Here is a 16,595-nt window from a genome sequence, read left to right as displayed (position 1 = left end):
CTGATAGCTAACATATAACAGACAAACTTACCCATTAACTGATTTTCCTAAATCAGTTACATTATTAAAATATTGGCACTTGACAAACTTTACTAGTATTTTCAGATTGGAACTAGAACATTCTGTAGTTAATACAAGGATCATTTTCTTGTTTTTCAACCCTAAAGAAAGGATGTGACATATGAGCTGCAATTGTATAATCTGTGTGTGGAAGAATATTTCCTGAACTCGTCATAAGAGGATCTGCGATTCTATAATCTGTGTGTGGAAGAATATTTCTTGGGCCCATCATAAGAGGTTTTGCCTCTAAGTAAATATACACAGGATTAGACAGTAAACAGAACTGCAAAGCAGCAGAATAGTGGAAATATCTAAATAAAATGTACAACAATCCTTTAAATATGGCTTCTAGCTGATACATGGAGAACCAGAGTTTCTCTGTGGCAAGATGGGAGGGCAAATGTATTAAACAAACAAACAAATGTGGCTTTCATGATATCATTGAGCCACAGTGCCCAGTATGTCTCATCCCATGTTAGGTAGACATGCTGTAGTTGAGCCAGCTATATTTGGAGTTTCTCCCACTTCAACCCTTTCCCTCTACACAATAAATAGGAGATGCTGGTGTTTCACCTTGACCACATCATGTCTGTCCAGTAAGAAAATGGACAACTATCCAGAGGCTCCCCATTGTTATGAAAAGGTTTCACAATCTTGGTATTCTTCAAATGTGAGGATCTCAACTCCCAGAATTCCCAGGAAGGGCCATGTTAATTTGGAAATTGTGGGACCTGAATTTCACAACTCCAGAGGAGATTCAGTTTTGGGACAGGCTGAAGTATAATGGTGTTGTTGGAAGAAATGTCCTTCTGGGTTCAGTTCCAAATGGCGAGAAAGACACTGGAAACTTGGAGACTGCTTGGAAAGATGGTTTTAATGGTGGACAGGACCACATGGCTTGAGATCCTGGGTGTAAAAAGGGTTCACATGCCTTGAAGATTTTGAAGGAAAAGGGAAGAGATGCTGAGAGTCCCTGGGTTTTATGCCCTCCCTGGGCTTTTAAATTTGAGCTTGTATTCTGATTGGCTGTCAGACTCCCATAGAGCCATGAAGGGACGACTCTGTAAGTTGTCTTTTGAGTCCCAAGCTTGGTTGAGCTGTCGCTGGGTGATGATGTAATTAAAGGGCTTTGGGATTCCTGTTATGACACTGCCTGAAGGAGGTAGATCAGGGGTGGTATTCACTTACTTTCCCTACTGGTTCCCAAATGTGAGCCCATGCGTGCACGCTGGCTTTGCTTGCATGCAGCACCTCTGTGCATGCGCATAGCCTTCTGTGTATGTGCTTTTGGCAAAAAAGGGCCTAAATGGGTTGCCGTAGAACCGGGACTGGTGGGGCGGGGCCACCCGCGATTTCTGCTAACGGTTCGGGCAAACCGCTTGGAACCGATAAAATGCCACCTCTGAGGTAGATCTTTGTTATGTAGAATAGACTAGCTCAGGGCTTAATGGCCCATTTATAAAGGTGCGGGGGGCCCACTAAGTTTCTGCTTCCCTTTTAGGGAAAATATCCTGCCCCTTTTAATATTTCCTAAAATATCTCATTTTTCTAGAAGAGGGGTGGCTGCTGACTTCCTACAGTATGTTGGAATGAACTGGGGAGACAGGAGAAAGACTAGACAACCATAATGGAAAAGCTATCTCAGCCCACAAAAACAGTTAGAATGTAAGAACATTTTTTAGAAGGGACCCTCCCTAGTTTTCTGGAAAATAACAGTAAAGGAAGGGAAAAATACTTTCAGAGTTTTGCAAGATTATATAAATGTAGCCTTACAATTCTTGGTGTATACTTATCTGGATTATTTCGAAGGGCTTATGGGAAGTGATCTTCCGTTTACTAAAAGAATATTTACTTGCCACAAGGTCTCTGTATTTTTTATGCATTCCAACTGTTCTAAATTAAGAGGAATGGAAAAATATATGGAATTTCATGATGACATAATGCAACTCAATTCTATGCATTATGGAGGATAAGGGAGAAGCTCAATTTTTAACTTTCAAAGCTTGTTGTGTCCAGTATTAACCTTAATGCTGATTTCCTATCCTTTCAGCTTCCTGTGCTATTCTTTGAATTCTGTACATTCTTGACTACAGCACATTATTATCTCCTTTCAGTGCAAGCCATGTTTGTTTTAGATTTTTTTCATTTTAAAAAAAAATTAAGCCCAACATTGTAAAAGTGTTTTATAGGGTGTTAATATGCTCTTAAGTGAACATGTTAGGGGTTTGGACACTATCAACACGCAACACTAATATTTAGATTAAACATCTAGCATTGTCATAAAAGTTTCCATTATTTTGCATAAAGAGAGTCACACCTATATACAACATTGGGCTTTCAGCATGAATGGTTACTAAAAAAAAAATAGCCCTGCAAAAGTATGCAGCTTTATAGATAATAATAACGCCTAAAAAGGAAAGTAACACAAAATGCTTAATTTGCTTAATTTATAAGGAAACCATCAGATAGACAATATATTCACAAACCAATCTCAACTCTGCCCTATAGTATGTATATACTAAAAGAATTTTGGTTTAAACGGCTTCTCATTCTCCGAATGAATCAATTTTATATTGTTTTGCAAATCCACACCTTCTCGCAAACCAACAAAAGCACATGAAAATATGAGTGTGGTCTCTTCTTTTGTTGTTTGAGTGCACTGTTGATAGCCTATGACAATGATGGCTAATCTTTTTGCTGCTGCGTGCTGAAAGTGCGCACACGTACACCCATAATGCAATGCAAGTGCGCCCCCATGCACCCCGTGCATGTGTGTGTGAACCCCTGCATGCGCCCTGCCCCTGCGCATGCCTACGTAACCCCCTGCACTCCCCCACATGTGCCCCACCCCGTACATGCGCACATGTCCTCCATATGCAGCTCGCCCTCCCCGTGCATGCACGACAGAGACCTGAAAACCAGCTGGCTGGCGGGAGGCACATGCGCATGCGTGGTGGAGCTGAGCTGGGGTGACATCTCGCGTGCCCGCAGAGAGGGCTCTGCGTGCCACCTCTGGCACCCATGCAATAGGTTCGCCATCACGGTCCTATGGACTTTTGTAAATAGTTTTTACAACCTTAACAATAATGTCTTTGTTTCTATTAAAGAAACAACCCATCTACTATACTAGTGTAGTGTTTCTTAACTTGAAGATATGTAGACTTCATTAACTCCCAGAATTCCTTCAACTCCATTCTGGGAGTTGAAGTTCATATATCTTAAAATGGCCAAGGGTGGGAAACAGTGCTCTATGTTCTCTTTCATGCAAAGTTCTTGAATTTGACACTTCTGGCTAAAAAAGATGCATTGTTTAAGGAAACCATAAAATGATTATATATACATATAATATACATATACATATGAAAAACAGGCCGTGTATGTGTGTGCATTTGGGGAGATAAGGGACAGATGATTCTAATGCTTTAGAAAAATTATTGCTGGGAATTTGACATATTGTCTGGAAAAATATGTCTGGAAAACCCTAGGTTTCCTATTTAATTCTGTCTTCATGTGCATTCAAATAGATGTGCTTTAGTGTCTTGCCAGCAAATAATTTAAACCATTTGTAGAAGACGCTCAGGATCTCCGCCCATTAGGGCCATTTTACTTTCTGTTATAATATTTAATGTCAGTGGCAATCTAATTTTTAATGTGACAAAATTTGTTCTTTGGCAAAATATTAGCCTCTGATACTTCAGCATTTATTACAGGAGCACTTTGTCAACCGACTTATAATTGTCTCTGCTTTCTGTTAGGGTTTTATCCTATAGGCTGATGATAGTGAAGCACTTAGAATGGGAGTCTTTTTATTGTATCCCTCAGAGTAGGAAATAGAACTTTTTCGCTTGGAACCTTCAATCCATTACTCAGTGGTTGACTGTGATCAGTTTGGACCCTTTCGGGCAAACTGGTTAGTTGGGACCTCTGGGTGGGTCCGTCCACCCACCCAGGTGCAATCCCGTCCTATATCGCTGTGTTTTTGACACCGGCTGCACACATATGCGGAAGGCGCAAGAGAGCGAATTGCTGTGTTTTTTGACTCTGCATGCATGTGGAAAGAGTGCGCACCAGTGGTGGGATTCAATTTTTTTTGCTACTGGTTCTGTGGGCGTGGCTTTGTGGGTGTGGTGTGGCTTTGTGGGCGTGGCTTTGTGGGCATGGCAGGGGAAGGTTACTGCAAAATCACCATTCCCTCCCCACCCCACTAACCTGTTTTCCAGCTCCATTCTCCTGTTCAGCTGGGAGGCAGCTTTGAACTACTCAAAATTTCCGCTACCAGATCCCCAGAACCTGCCAGAACTGGCTCAATACCACTTCTGGTGTGCGCGCTCACATTTCCGGTGCTGGGCAAACCGGTTGTTACAGTATGTGATGACCACATCTGCCATCACTGAACAGTGTGCCTATTCTACAACTGTTGGTAGTCAACAATCAGAATTCCCTTAAAAATAGGAAAATGGAACTTGGGGGAAATGTTGAGAATTTGCTATTGAAAAATTTGCTATTGTCCCAATGGCTGTCTTGCCATCCCATGGCATGGACATTTACATTATTATATGTTTTTATATAGTAGTTCCTGCTGATTCTGCCTAAGAATGACTGACTTTAATATAGTCAGTCATAGTGATGTTGCAGACTAACTCTGCCGACTGCCAGCAGTTCGATCCTGACCGGCTCAAGGTTGACTCAGCCTTCCATCCTTCCGAGGTCGGTAAAACGAGGACCCAGATTGTTGGGGACAAAAGGCTGACTCTGTAAACCGCTTAGAGAGGGCTGTAAAAGCACAATGGAGTGGTGTATATGTCTAAATGATGTTGCTATTGCTAGTCACTTTCACAACCAGTCTAGCTAATTTCGCTCTCGGTGGATTTGAGAACTGCTGGTAGAAAGGAAGATGAGAAACTTAAGGAATCAAGAAAGAAACTGGCCCATGTTTGACCACCAATGCAGGGTTTTTGTAGACAAGACAAGGACATAATTTTGAAAGTCTGTCCTCTGGTTTATCTGATTATCAGAAGCAGCCCTCGCGGGTTTATCAAACCTTGTAATGTTAATCTGGAAATCTTCCTGCAACATCCATGGGGTTCTGCCACTAACCATTTGCTTTGGGATTAACCAGTGGTGGGATTCAAATAATTTAACGACCGGTTCTCTGCCCTAATGACCAGCTGGGTAGGCGTGGCTCAGTGGTCATGAGACCATGTGGCCAATTTAACATCACTCAGGTCAATGGGCGCTTTGCCTTAGCTGTTACAATGTAATCAGGGTTAACCGGAGAGGCAGTTTCTGTAAGGAGGGCAATAAAGATTAGGCTAGAAACAACACCAGAATGTTTCCTTCCTGCCTTCCTTACAGGATTAGCCCTGTAAAGTGGAAAAAAACAAAAGGAGATTGCTTCCAACAACTGGTTCTCTGAACTACTTAGAAAGTTACCAACCTCCGGAATAGGTGCGAACTGGCTGAATCCCACCACTGGGATGAACCAGTAGCTAACCTCATACCTGAGGTGAGATTACAGTACCTACTATGAGTTTTAACTGCCTTTTTATGGCTGCCAAATCCTGAACAGGCTGATTTGTTGCTCAAACTAAACAGGAAGGATTAAAAAAAAAAAAGAATAAAAGAGCCAGAAAGAGAAAATTTCTCGAGTTAATAAAAACAAAACAACACAGTGTTATTTCCTTATCAGTCTGTATGTGATCCCTCAGCACTCAGAGCACCTCCCATTACGCAAGTGATGGTTACTGGAAAAAGCACTGATGTTCAGATGTCTACATCCTCATTTTTTAGAAACAAAAAAAGAAGCAAATTTATTCTGTATACAGTGCGAGTACCAAATACAAGGAGTGCATTTCAAACCTGATGTTAGGCAATCTATCTTACTTGATATAGTAAGGCTATGTCAAAGTAAATGTTCACAAGACTGCAGTCTTATGTGTTACTGCCTGCAGTATTGTATAAATTGACTGTATGGTATGCTGAGGACAGTTGCTTTGAAAGTGGCCCAGAAATTGAACTGAGGTATCAGCTAAGATCAGCTCTTTTAACTCTATTTGAATATTGCTTCTCCATCAGTTGTAGCCTCCAGCTCCAATCCATTCACCTGCGCTCTGGTCATTTCCCAAATGGATTAATGTGATGTACAAGGGGCTCAGGGGTGGGTTACTCCCAGCTCGGTGCCCGGAATTTTTTTTCCAATAAAGATTGTCCTGTGCATGTGCAGAACAGAAAATAAAGATGGCGGTGCTCAGGATAGAACCAGTACTGTCACATGTCCCGCCGAGTTACTACCTATTCGGCTGAACTGGTCTGAATAGGTGGGAACTCACCTATGATGGGGCTTCCTTTGAAGAATATCCAGAAGCTTCAGTATCCAGAAGTTTCAGGATCCTGAAGCTTCTGGACTTTGGAATGCAGTGACATGGGCAGTTATGTGTGCTCCTAGTTCCATTTCTTTAAGATCTTGTTAAGATCCTGTTTTAAGATCTTCTGGAACAGGGGTGTCAAACTCAAGGCCCCGGGGTGGATCTGGCATGCGGGGTTGCCCTGGAAATAGCGAAGGACCAGTCCGTAGTTCTTCTTCCAGCAAAAATGGAGCGCAGGAGCCTGTTTTCACTGGCAGAGCGCTCAGGCCACCACAGGTGCCCCCGACACAAGGGACAACAAGCTGTCTATGCCTACCCTGTCTACGCCTCCCTCTGAGGCCAAACACAACCCTGATGCGGCCCTCAATGAAATTGAGTTTGTCAACCCTGTTCTGGAAGGATGTCAAGGATGGGGCCTATCTCACTTTGAGGCAGAGGAATGATGTTCACCAGAACGGGATGCCATGACAGAAGAGGTCCATAATATACATAAATCGAGTTTGACACCCTTGGTCTATGTGGATCTCCCCCCCCCCTTAATTTTTAACTATGCTGCATTTTTTAAAGGTTTTTGATGAATAGGCCCAATGTAACCCAGTCGTCGGGTACAAAGCATTTTTATAAGGGACTTTAATTGCTTCTTTAAATATATTTAAATATATTTAAATTTGAGGGACCTTTTGAAAGGACATTCTTTTTCATCAAATTTCAATACAACATAGAAATACAGGTAGTCTTCGACTTACAATAGTTCATGTAGTGACTGTTTGAAATTACAGCAGCATTGAAAAAAGCGAGTTATAGCCCATAGTCATGTGATCAAAATTCAGATGCTTAGCAACTAATTCATATTTATGATGGTTGTAGTGTCATAGGGTCATGAGATCACCTTTTGTGACCTTTTAACAAGCAAGTTAAACACGGTGGCTCAGTGGCTAAGATACTGAGCTTGTCGATCAGAAATGTTGGCAGTTCGGCGGTTCGAATCCTTAGCGCTGCATAACGGAGTGGGCTCCCGTCCCTTGTCCCAGCTTCTGCCAACCTAGCAGTTCGAAAGCATGTAAAAAATGCAAGTAGAAAAATAGGAACCACTTTGGTGGGAAGGCAACAGTGTTCCGTGCACCTTTGGCATTTAGTCATGCCGGCCACATGACCATGGAGACATCTTCGGACAGCACTGGCTCTTTGGTTTTGAAATGGAGGTGAGCACCGCCCCCTAGAGTCGGACACAACTAGCACACATGTGCGGGGGAACAACAGCAAAGTCAATGGGAAAGCCTGGTTTACTTAACAACCACATTACTAACCTGCAGTGATTCACTTAACAACTGTGGCCAGAGAGGTTGTAAAATGGGGCAAGATTCACTTAACAACTGTCTTGCTGAGCAAAATAAATTTTGGGGTTCAATTGTGATCGTAAGTTGAGGACTAGCTATAAATTCAGATTCTTCCCCAGCTTACCTAGCTCCCTTGTAGGACACAATCTACAGTAGAATCCATTAAGTGTGGTCCCAATTTCCAAGGTTTGCTAACCTTAGCACGAACAGATGATGATTCTCTGACTAGGCCTGCCTTAAGTCAGCATGATGGAAGAGCTGAGAGCTTGCCTGGGGCAAAAACACATTTGTCAGCATCTCTTTACAAATATAAAACATCTACCAAGGAATTTTGTGGCTAAAATCAGGACATGAATCAAAACCTTCTAACCTTACACTGTACTCACCCCCCGCCCTCGAAGTTTTGTTGACCTCATGAAATGCTTATATTTCCACTAATTAGTGAACGAAGGGCGATTTCTGCAGGAGGGAGGGGCGAAGTCTAAATATATTGAATAGTGCGGTGATCCAAGTGATATAGCCATAACATATGATGGAAAGAAAAATCAAAGAGCTGTTTTGAATTGCCATTTGGAGGTGGGCTGGCAAGATTTATGAGCCCTTTTCCCCACAGCCATCTGTGTTGCTTGCATGCAGATTCCAAAACGTTTCAAAAAGAGCATTTAGCAAAAAGGGAAAATTAATGATTAAAGTCCTCTGCCTGTTTATTCAGAAGTAAATTCTACATTTATCCAGTTGTGGGCTGATAGAGCTGGGGATCAACAAAGAATTAGCGGAAGTGAAGGATGATCAGTTAAATGACATTCATTGGCCGGTTCATATATTATTAACACCCTTCCAAAAGAACTTACAGTTTTACAGTATATGTTATAAAAACAGCAGTTTTACAGATGTTTTTATAATATATACAGGGCTTTTTTAAACTTGTAAAACGAATGGCAGGCATAAACGGATACACATGTGGTAGATCCAGATGTTGTAGCCCAGATCTGGTAGCCTTAGCTGTGGATAAATATGGATAATTTATTTATTTTTAATGTATATCTTCTGCCATGCACAACATATCCTTGGAATGTAGAATTCTAAAATTGCCATATTAACAGATACAACAAATGCAGCTAAACATAAGCATATAATTTAAAGATGTCTTTAAAGTCAGCTCATGTAAAACATAAGAAAATGGACAAAGCTTGCGACAAAGAATTCAGAATAGTTGGAAGAGAAGAGAAATTCTAAAGCTACCATAGTTTTAGCTTGCAGATAGCCAAAATACTATGCGACCATTACATGTCAAAAGATTGTCATGGGAGTACCCATTTGGTTGCTCAGAGCTTTTAAAAAAAATAAAGAATCAGGGATTTTCAAAATATGGCCTATAGACCAGTGGTGGCATTCAATTTTTTTTACTACCGGTTCTGTGGGTGTGGCGTGGCTTGGTGGGTGTGGCGTGGCTTGGTGGGTGTGGCATGGCTTGGTGGGCGTGGCAGGGGAAGGATCAGAGGTGCGTTCCTACCAGTTTGCACCATTTTGGTAGTGGAAATCGCGACTGGATCTCCTAACCGGTAGAGACGGCATGCTTGCCATGCTCCCGAACTGGTTCCCCCGGTCGCTGCAACATCTTTCTTTGACCTTTTTAAATGTTCTGTGCATGCGCAGACTTATTTATAGGCAACTGCGCACAAGCGCATGCCGAACTGGCAGTAACCAAACCTCTGGGAAGGATACTGCAAAATCTCCATTTCCTCCCCACTCCAGGGGAAGGTTACTGGAAAATCCCCATTTCCTCCCGATCAGCTGGGACTCAGGAGGCAGAGAATAGAAGGGGGCATGGCCAGCCAGAGGTGGTATTTACTGGTTCTCCGAACTACTCAAAATTTCCACTATCAGTTCTCCCGAACTGGTCAGAACCTGCTGAATACGCCTCTGGTATAGACCACCAGTATTTTACAGGTGTCTACCATATTTTATTTTGCATTACAGCTTTGGAGGATGTAATTTACTTTTGACGGCTATTGCTTTTTTTAAATAGAGGGGATGGGAAGGCATACACAATCATTTTTTTTGGCCAAAAACCCATGAACTCCCGTACTTTTGAAGATGAAAGCATGGGGAGGGGTGTTTGTTTAATTGGGTGGTCTCCACATTTTCCTGCATTTATTAGAAGCCTACAGGTGTGGAAAGTTTGAGTAACACTTCTCAGGGGGTGTTAACTGTGATGACAGCAAGAATTCTGACAAGCAATACATGTCATACGAACCTTATTTATAACTCTGGATTTAATCCACATTTACCAAGAGAGTAAAAAAAAGGAATATTCATAGTTATGCTTCTCAAGGTTTATTATATTTAATTCTATATGTAGACTCTGTTTTCTAGACTGCATTTTCCTGGTAAATTCCATTGGCAAAGTTCACAGCTGACAATACATTGTTTATGCCTTGGAGTACAGTGTATGATTTATTTCTATGTAGATCATTCCATTGGCTTCTGTAAGTGTGAAGATAAAATGATTTAGGTGGGCAGGGAAGAAGCCCACTAAATGAGGAATATATGTCACCTGTTTCTCATAGCCTTCTGTTGGCAGCAAAATGGTAGTGTATCTTATGACAATGTCCATAGAGATTCTCAATCATCCAGGTCATGGTTGTCCCAAAGGTGCTTTTTCCAAAAAGCAACTGGAATTTTTTTTTTTAAATGCCACTTCTGATCCAAGAAGTTTTTTCAGTTCTGAAGAAGCTTCTTGGATGAGAAGAGAATTGTTTTCAAAGAAAAAAAACCCAAGACAGTCCATGGCTCATATATGCAAGCAGAGAGTAGAATCGATGACTACAAAAAGCAAAACTTTAATGTATGCAAAGTTAAGTATGGTGACAGTTTGCATCAGCAAAACACTAGTTAATTATCCAACATAAATTTATAGGCATACAGGATTATAAAATCACTGAACCCCATTTGCAAGGAAGGGAAATTCTCAAAGAGTTCTAAATGCAGTTAATTCACAACAGAATGTCCCTTGAAGACTGGTGAAGTTCAACACAGATACCCCTAGAAATGCGTGAGAAATGCTTTCCTTCTCCATTTCCAGTCAATATTAGCAGTTGGATCAGGAGTGATTGACGGTTGCAAAACAGTAGCTGCAACTTGTCTTGGCCTGATGATTCTTTGTCTGAAAAATAATGACTAAATAACTTCAACTCTAACTCTCAAAATTCACAACCGACATGAGAATTGTAGCCCAACAACTTTGGAGGGTATTTATTTATTTATTTATTTATTTTGTTATTTATTTATTATTTTTACAGATAACTCGAGGCGGTGAACATATCTATCATGCCTTCTTCCTCCTATTTTCCCCACAACAACTGTGTGTGGGTTGGGGATAAGAGGTAAGGACTGGTCCAAAGTTACCCAACTGGCTTTCGTGGCTAAGATGGGAACTCACGATCTCCCGCTTTCTAGCCTGATACCTTAACCACTAGACCAAACCAGTTAGAGAAAGTCTGCATGGCATCGTGTAGACTTCTCATTTGAGAAACATACAAGCCTTTGTGGAACTCCCCAACATTTCCTTCCAAAGCTGCAGCTAACACATAATTTTATAATGGCCCAGGCAATACAAATGCAGAAAATAATCATATTAAAAAAGGAAAGATTCTTCAGTGGAATTTGGTGCTTAGCGAATACATGAACGTAGCATGGTCATTCTTTGGGAAAAGGAAGAAGAGTTAGATAAAAAGATAAACAAATTATATTTTGTTTCTTTGTTTGACTTCACATTCTAGATTCAGCCCAAGTAGTCTCCCTTCCAAATATTCACCATCTCTAACCCTACATAGCTTCCAAGAGCAGCCAATCACTGAGTTGCTGCCTCATGATGTATTGTTAATGCAGGTTTAATTCTTTTTAAATCAAATTTAGTTTTGGTCCTGACCCATTCATTTCTTGCCTTGGTCTTCTCCATGTATTGGTGTGTGACTGAGAGTAGCCCAGTCTTGTGCATCCTGACAGGTTGTGGTGGGAAGAGCAAAGATCTGTTAAGGCTTCTCCTCAGTGTTTAAACAAAACAAATTAAATGAAGCAAATACAAAGAGAAATCAAATCACATTAAAAAAACTTGAAGTAACAAAATGAAATTTAACAGAGACAAGTACAAAGGCCTTCACTTAGACCATGGTTTCTCAACCTTGGCTAGGTTTAGATATGTGGACTTCAACTCCCAGAATTCCCCAGCTGGCTGAGGAATTCTGGGAACTGAAGTCTAGAAGTCTTAAAATCGCCAATTTTGGAGATCCCTGACTTAAAGTCAGGAATGGTATTCAGACGGTTCGGACCGGTTTGTGTGAACCGATAGTTCCGGTGAGCAGTTACCCTCCTGCTCCTGCCCTTTCCTGCTCTATATTTCCCTGTTTTTTAGCTCAGCTGATTCACATGGCACAGTGGATTGCTCTGCGTCAGCTGTTTTACCCACCGGCGCTGACATAGGAGGTAAGTTTTAAAGCTTAAAATGGGTGGTTTCTGAACGCTGTGCACACGTCAAGCACGCATGCATGCAAAGCGCATATGCGCACACTCACCAAACCAATTGTTAAACCGGTTGCATCCCACCACTGCTTAAAGTATGCTGTTGAGTGCTGAGGACACCACTTTCAGAGTGTTCAGAGGAACTGGAATAAGTTAGAAAATGGTTAATGCAAATCATAAAAAAAATCAAGCAAAACAGAAAATCCTGTCTGAACCATCTAATTTTAGTTTGTCCATGGAAAGAAGAGGAAAAAAAATATTTCATTTGGGTAGTTTACTGAAGAAAATTATTCTCTTGGCCTAAGTAAGTAAATATCAGAAAGAAGGACCTTCGCCAGCAAGCCTTTGCTGATGCTTAGTGGTCTTAACTATGGAGGGAATTTATAAATATCTAAATTGAGTAACATTTCCTGGCCAAAGAGTGTACTTTTTTTTTTAAAAAAAAAAGTAAGATGGTCCAGCCTCCATTCCTCTGAAGACTTTATTTAAAAAAAAAACAGCTGCAAAATTATACCTCTGTCAACTCTTGAAATAGCATTGGACTTTGAAATAGTTCAGTTTTATCTCTTCAATGAATAGGGTCAACTTTTAATAACCAGTTTAACAAAGATACCTCTCTCACAATGTAAATTTCTCAAATAAAAATTTTCTACCTTCCCTAGCTTTTGATTCCAGGCAGAGTGATTTTCAACCAACCAAACAATCAAACAATTCATGGTTAATCTTACTGCAGTTTATCAATTGACTGGGAAAAGATGGGATTGCTATAGTTTGCTTCCACCTAATTTAAGTACATCTAAGTCAGTGGTAGCTTTTTGGATGACGTGCCAAAAGCGGGGGGAGCACAGGGGGGTTGTGTGTGGGCATGCCCACACCCATAATGCTATGCACGTGATCCCAGCACGTATGCGCTTGCAACCAGCGCTCCCTCCGCTTTTGGCATGCTTTTTTCGTCCTCCCCAGACTCCAGAGGCCTTCTAGGAGAATGGGGAGGGTGAAAACAGCCTCCCCTGCTCCTCCCCCGAAGCGAAAACTGGCCCTACAGGCAACCTGGAATTTCAGGAATGGTGACATCCGGTTTGCTCATTGGGCCATTTTTTCACCATCTCTGAATGCTCCAGAGAGAGACAAATGGCCCTACAAGCAAACCGGAAGTCCATTCCTGAACTTCCGGTTTGCCCATAGGGCCGGTTTTTCGCTCCCCAGAGGCTTCAAGGAAGCCTCCGGAGGGTGAAAAATGGCCTTAAAAGAAGGCCAAAGTCAGCTGGCCAGTGCACGCATGCGCATTGGAGGTGACAGGGCAACGCCTTACGTGCCCTAACAAATGGCTCTTCATGCTACCTATGGCACATGTGCCATAGGTTTACCATCACGCATCTAAGTCATCAAAGTGGCTGGATGATAAAGATCATCCTCAACTTACAACAGTTTGTTTGGTGACGGTTCAATGTTACAACGGCACTGAAAAAAATGACTTAGAACTGTTTTTACACTTATGACTGTTGCAGCATCCCCATGGTCACATGATCAAAGTGCAGACGCTTGTCAACTGACTCATATTTATGACGGTTGCCGTGTCCCAGGGTCATGGGATCACCTTTTGCGACCTTCTGACAAGCAAAACCAGATTCACTTAACAACCGTGTTATTAACTTAGCAACTGCAGTGATTCACTCAACAACTGTGGCAAGAGAGGTTGTCCAATAGAGCAAAATTCACTTAACTGTCTCGCTTAGCAACATAAATTTTGGGCTCCATTGTGGTTTTAAGTCGAGGACTACCTGTCCTTGCTGTTTTAATTTCTTTCCGAAGAAGAATTCATTTTCCGCACGATCGTTTGTCAGGCTTGGTACGTCTGTTCCCACCTTCAACTTTTGCGTTTCATCGAGGAAACACTGACAGATTTGGGTTAAAGTCTCTCTCACCTACAGCTGTCAAGCTTCCAACTGAAATAGAGTTTATGTGTCAAGGTTTTTCTTCTCCAGCCAAATGTAAAGTCTCTAGCTATATTTATAGCAGCTATGCATTTCCTCCAAATGCTGCTGAGTGTCTGTGAACCATGATCACACCAAGATCTGTTCAGATGTTATGGACACCTCTAAGAAAAGGGTTCAGCAGCCGCAACAAGCACTTCCAGGAGTGGCTGAGGAATGATGACTGTAGAAGGTTCAGGGCAGCGATCGCTTGCATTTCGGCGAATGCACGAGATGAAGAGAAAATGCATATCCCAAACTCAGAAGGTATGATGGCAGATGCAAACTACTTCGCCTGGATTGTTATCTCAACGAAAGAGCACAAAAACCTGATGTCTCCCTTGCTCAATTTTGTGAAGATGTTGTCTATTTGCATGTTAATTTTGGCTTAAGGTAGCTCTGGCTTTCAAAAATAGCATGATGATATGTATCATTTCCTTCGCTGGGTTTGTCTTTCATGTGTTTGGTCCATGGTGTAAATGCTCTCCAATCCAGATCAGATTGCCTCTTTCCTCCCTCCCCCTCCCCTCTCCCTCTCTCTCCGTCCCTTTCCTTCTACCCCCTCTCTGTCTCTCTGATGCTGTCTCTCCCTCCCCTCTTTCTCCCTCCTCTTCCTTCCTCCCTCTTTCCCTCCCTCCCTCTGTCTCTCCGCTCCATCTCCCTCTCCCCTCTCCATCTCTCCCCTCTCCCCATGTCTCTCTCCCTCCCCCTCCCTCTCCCCCTCTCCCTCCCTCTCTCACCTCTCCATCTCTCCTTCCCTCCTCCTTCCTCTCTTTCCTCTCCCTCCCTCTCCCCCCTCCCTCCCTCCTCTTCTGTCTTTCTGTCTCTGTCTCTCTCCCTCCCTCTTTAGATAGGTAGGTAGGTAGATAGATGGATAGATAGATATGATAGATCGATCGATAGATAGATAGAGACAGATAGATAGATATAGATAGATAGATATGATAGATAGATAGATATGATAGATCGATAGAAGATAGATAGATATGATAGATAGATAGATAGATAGATAGATAGATAGATAGGTAGATATGATATATAATATATATATATATATATATATATATATATATATATATATAGATAGATAGATAGATAGATAGATAGATAGATAGATAGATAGATAGATAGATATAGATATAGATAGATAGATAGATAGATAGATAGATAGATATGATAGATAGATGATAGATAGATATGATAGATAGATGATAGATAGATATGATAGATAGATATGATAGATAGATATAGATAGATAGATATAGATAGATAGATATAGATAGATAATCGATAGATGATAGATAGATAGATATGATAAATAGATAGATGATAGATAGATATAGATAGATATTATAGATAGATAGACGATAGATATAGATAGATGATCGATAGATGATAGATATAGATGATAGATAGATATGATAGATAAATAGATGATAGATAGATATAGATAGATGATAGATGGATGATAGATAGATAGATGATAGTCCTGATAATTAATCATTAGACGATAGACCTAATAATATGTCTGAAAAAGTTATAATCTGTTTTCTAAAAGTGTATATGCCATAAGAAATAACCAAGGGTTTTGTTTTTTTGCAGGGAGGGGCGGGTGGAAGGGGGAGAAAATTGTTTAAAGTTGCACAAGCAAATAGAAAATCTTGTTTCCTACCCAGAATGTTTTCAGAGTCGGCTTCGCCATCTTTTACACCCTCCTCTCCCCTTTTGTTCCCAGCCAATTCTGAATGATAAAGGACATTCTTTAAAAACATCTGGTATTCATTTCCAAAACATATAAGGTCTTTCTATTTTGTTTGTGGCAAATGGCTTGCTGGATGTTGTTATTCCCTGCATTCTCTCCAGAATGAAAGCATTGGCAAATAACTGCATCCGGTTTTTTCCCCCCCCCTCTCTCTGTCTCTCTGTCTCTCACTCTCTTTCCCTGTGCAGGTTTTTAAATGGATTTCAGTTTTCTTTTTTGAGCACCTCCATTTGTGTTTAAAGAAGAGAGCCTCTTTCTCCAAGATTAACATTTCTTATGATTGTTCTTGACAGAGGATTTACTTTCAGAGGCCCTGGGAAGGATAACCAAAAAAGTGCATGGAACAAGACAATTTTGGCAGCCTGTATGAATTTTCAGAGGGTTTTTAGGTCTTGTTTTTTTTTTATGAGCAGCTTCCTGAATGTGCCTGCAGAATGACAGGCATCTCTTAGGCTGGCTGACCCCACCTTTGGCTGCAGCCAAGCCATTGGCTGCTTTTTTAGAATAAATTGAGGACAATGCTGGCCACTGGCTGCCAATTCTAAACATCAGGGATATGTATTCCACTTAGCACTAA

At 41.3% G+C, this 16,595-nt stretch overlaps 1 long non-coding RNA gene across 1 annotated transcript in view; it reads left to right on the top strand.

Annotated features, from left to right (window-relative positions):
• Positions 1-12,236, top strand: part of LOC148044043 (uncharacterized) — a 32,212-nt gene extending 19,976 nt beyond the window's left edge. The window contains exons 2-3 of the long non-coding RNA XR_015697647.1: positions 11,065-11,148; positions 12,177-12,236. This is a non-coding gene — a long non-coding RNA (uncharacterized LOC148044043). The remainder of the gene's footprint in view (positions 1-11,064; positions 11,149-12,176) is intronic.
• The last annotated feature ends 4,359 nt before the right edge of the window (positions 12,237-16,595 follow it).

Source organism: Thamnophis sirtalis, unplaced genomic scaffold (assembly GCF_051295495.1).
Source record: "Thamnophis sirtalis isolate CommonGarterSnake01/CBP01778 unplaced genomic scaffold, rThaSir2_p1.2 scaffold_9, whole genome shotgun sequence".
In the NCBI taxonomy this organism is placed as follows: Eukaryota; Metazoa; Chordata; class Lepidosauria; order Squamata; family Natricidae; genus Thamnophis; species Thamnophis sirtalis.
Note: the sequence above shows the minus strand (reverse complement) of the source record. Positions and strands in the feature narration are given on the sequence as shown.